The following is a 4,091-nucleotide window of genomic DNA, read 5'->3' as shown; positions in this document are numbered from 1 at the left end:
ATCGTTGAATTTTGGTCATTTCTCAACCAATATTCTACAACACAAATACAACGTTGAAACAACGTACTTTTTGACAACGTTTAATCAATGTTGGGTTTTTGCATTGATTTGATCGTTGAATTTTGGTCATTTTTCAAGTAATATTCTACAACACAAATACAACGTTGAAACAACATGCTATTTGACGTTGTTTAATCAATGTTGGGTTCTTGCGTTGATTTGACCATTGAAATCGTGGTCATTTTTCAAGTAATATTCTACAACACAAATACAACGTTGAAACAACGTACTTTTTGACGACGTTTAATCAATGTTGGGTTCTTGCGTTGATTTGATCGTTGAATTTTGGTCATTTCTCGACCAATATTCTACAACACAAATACAACGTTGAAACAACATGCTTTTTGATGACGTTTAATCAATGTTGGGTTCTTATGTTGATTTGACCATTAAAATCGTGGTCATTTTTCAAGTAATATTCTACAACACAAATACAACGTTGAAACAACGTGCTTTTTGACGACGTTTAATCAATGTTGGGTTCTTGCGTTGATTTGATCGTTGCATTTTGGTCATTTCTCGACCAATATTCTACAACACAAATACAACGTTGAAACAACGTACTTTTTGACAACGTTTAATCAATGTTGGGTTCTTGCGTTGATTTGATCGTTGCGTTTTGGTCATTTCTCAACCAATATTGTACAACACAAATACAACGTTGAAACAACATGCTTTTGGACGACGTTTAATCAATGTTGGGTTCTTGCGTTGATTGGACCATTGAAATCGTGGTCATTTTTCAAGTAATATTCTACAACACAAATACAACGTTGAAACAACGTACTTTTTGACGACGTTTAATCAATGTTGAGTTCTTGCGTTGATTTGATCGTTGAGTTTTGGTCATTTCTCAACCAATATTCTACAACACAAATACAACGTTGAAACAACATGCTTTTGGACGACGTTTAATCAATGTTGGGTTCTTGCATTGATTTGACCATTGAAATTGTGGTCATTTTTCAAGTAATATTCTACAACACAAATACAACGTTGAAACAAATGCTTTTTAACGACTTTTAATCAATGTTGGGTTCTTGCGTTGATTTGATCGTTGAATTTTGGTCATTTCTCGACCAATATTCTTCAACACAAATACAACGTTGAAACGACGTACTTTTTGACGACGATTAATCAATGTTGGGTTCTTGCGTTGATTTGATCGTTGAATTTTGGTCAATTCTCAACCAATATTCTACAACACAAATACAACGTTGAAACAACGTGCTATTTGACGACGTTTAATCAATGTTGCGTTCTTGCGTTGATTTGACCATTGAAATCGTGGTCATTTTTCAAGTAATATTCTACAACACAAATACAACGTTGAAACAACGTACTTTTTGACGACGTTAAATCAATGTTGGGTTCTTGCGTTGATTTGATCGTTGAATTTTGGTCATTTCTCGACCAATATTCTTCAACACAAATACAACATTGAAACAACATGCTTTTTGACAACGTTTAATCAATGTCAGGTCTTGACGTCGATTTGACCATTAAAATTGTGGTCATTTTTCAAGCAATATTCCACAACACAAACACAACGTTGAAACAACGTGCTTTTTGACGATGTTTAATCAATGTTGGGTTCTTGCGTTGATTCGACCATTGAAATCGTGGTCATTTTTCAACCAATGTTGGGTTCTTGCGGTTATTTGACCGTTGAAATTTTGGTCATTTCTCAACCAATATTCTACAACACAAATACAACGTTGAAACAACGTGCTTTTTGACGACATTTAATCAATGTTGGGTTCTTGCGTTGATTTGACCATTAAAATTGTGGTCATTTTCCAACCAATACTCTACAACACAAATACAAAGTGCTTTTTGACGACGTTTAATCAATGTCGGGTTCTTGTGTTGATTTGAGCATTGAATTTTAGTTATATTTCAACCAATAGTCTACAACACAAATACAACGTTGAAACAAGATGCCTTTTGACGACGTTTAATAAATGTCGGGTTATTGCGTTGATTTGATCGTTGAATTTTGGTCATTTCCCAACCAATCCTCTACAACGTTGAAAGAACATGCTTTTTGACAAAGTTTTTTCAATGTCAGGTTGTGACGTCGACTTGACCATTGATATTTTGACACTTTTCAAGTAACAACGCGGATCCAACGTTTGGACATCAACATTGTCTCAATTTACAAACTATTTTGCAACGTTGTGTCAAAGGTCAGTTTTTAAAGGACACGTACGTACGATCAACGTCGTATCAACGTCCCGTGCCTGCGGAGGCTGTGGCGTCCTCGGGCGAGACACTTCACCCGCCTTGTGCCGCCCACGCTGGTGCAAATGTAAATAACTTAATAGCAGTAATAAACATGAGACGGTTCGAACGTTTTGTTTTCATGAGATCATTTTAAATATCGCTTCACTTGCATACAGTTAGTCAAGTATTGAAAAGGAACGTATCATCTTGCAGGAATCCTTTTTTTTCTTCTTTCATGGCCCATTTTTTTTTCTTTTTGAATGCCATCATTTCTATTTACCATTAAGCCCGCCATTCATAGCCGGCTCTTAAGTTTTTAATTCCTATTTGTATCTCTCGCTTTATGAAATATTCAATCCCTGCAGCAGCCACTTTGGAGTCCGTGTGGGTTTTAAGTGATTCGGAAGGTCTGCACATTTTGCCTTTTAATTTATTTAGACGACACATTTATTTATTTATTTATTTATTTTTTTTTCATTATTATTATTACTGCATCCTTGAAATTGCAAGGAGAAGCACTCTTTCGCAGTCATCCCAAGTGATGCAGAAAGTAAAAAAAAAAAAAGTGTGATAATGGCGGACGTACCTGGGAAGTCAGCAGTGGTTTTCCATCAAAAGTTGAACAACCTTCGCTCTCTGACGCAAAACACTTAGCGCGGATCCAAAAAGAAAAAGAAACAAAAAAAACAGGGAAATTTAAAAAAAAAAAAGAAAAAAAAAAAGTGTTTTATATCGAAGATATGTCTTCCCCGGGGGAGGCGGGCGGGGGCCGGGTGGTCGCTCGGGTCGGAGGCTGAAGTTTGAGCCGCGCACGGCGGGGAGGATGGAGCCGAGGGATGCGCGCTTGGAGGAAGAGGAGAGGCGAGTGGCGGCATGCGAGAGGCGCGCTTTGAGAGGGCGGCAGGTAACACAAGCACCGCCCCTCCCCGCTGCTCCGATGCTCGAATCGATCATTTGCCAGCTGTGCCGCAGCTTGCCCCACTTTGCGCTTTTTTTTCTCTTTTTTTTTTTAAACACATGTGTGCGCGCTTCCTCCGAGGGGACGAGTTGGACGAAAGAATGCGCGTGCGTTCCAGAAACAGAAGTTGAAAATAAATAACTCGCTTGTTTAAAACATTTTTTTTATTTTTTATTTTTTTTAAACTGTTTTGCACGCAATCAAATCAAACTCATTATTTGTTGTTTCCGCTGACCCGTGAACACACCATTTTTAATAGGGAGGGACTTTTTTGTTGTTTTTGTCGGGCAGCAAAAAATAAAGGGCCCGTTCAAATTCGAAATAAATGATCCAATAAGGATAATTATAATAAACGGCTTAATCTTAATTTAATTAAAAAATAAAAATAAAAAAAAATGACAAAAGTTCAAGTCTGGGAAGTCTTGTTAAAACACAGCTGCGGATGGAGAATCATGTTCTTTGTGTTCTTAATTCCTAAAGTAAAATACCCCCAAAAAACCCCCCAAAAAACCGAGATGATTTCCACATATTACAAATATTTAAAAAAACGTCTGAGTTAAATTTCCTATACGTCAACAGCTGGAATGTCATATTGTAATGATGGTTATTATCATACCTCTGCAGGCATGTGGAGGAATTCCCCTGTCATTGATTTTGAAATGGGAAATATTAAGAGCATTTTTTTTATTTAATTGCTGGTGTTCATGTTATGATTGACACATTACGCAGCCTCTTTTTGTCTCTCCTCTCAACAGGAATACGGTTCTAACTAAGCAAATAAATAATAATTTTCAGCAAAACTAAACACACAAAGTTGTACTTTTTTTTATTTATGCAAGGGGGAGGT

At 36.8% G+C, this 4,091-nt stretch overlaps 1 protein-coding gene across 1 annotated transcript in view; it reads right to left on the bottom strand.

Moving 5' to 3' along the window:
* The window catches only part of satb1b (SATB homeobox 1b), a 250,029-nt gene extending 246,915 nt beyond the window's left edge, over positions 1-3,114 (bottom strand). Inside the window, exon 1 of the mRNA XM_061956591.2 lies at positions 2,873-3,114. The gene's annotated coding sequence lies outside the window, so the exon portion shown is untranslated. The remainder of the gene's footprint in view (positions 1-2,872) is intronic.
* Between the last annotated feature and the right edge of the window lie 977 nt (positions 3,115-4,091).

The sequence above is a fragment of the Nerophis lumbriciformis genome, linkage group LG04 (genome assembly GCF_033978685.3).
Source record: "Nerophis lumbriciformis linkage group LG04, RoL_Nlum_v2.1, whole genome shotgun sequence".
NCBI classification, from domain to species: domain Eukaryota; kingdom Metazoa; phylum Chordata; class Actinopteri; order Syngnathiformes; family Syngnathidae; genus Nerophis; species Nerophis lumbriciformis.
Note: the sequence above shows the minus strand (reverse complement) of the source record. Positions and strands in the feature narration are given on the sequence as shown.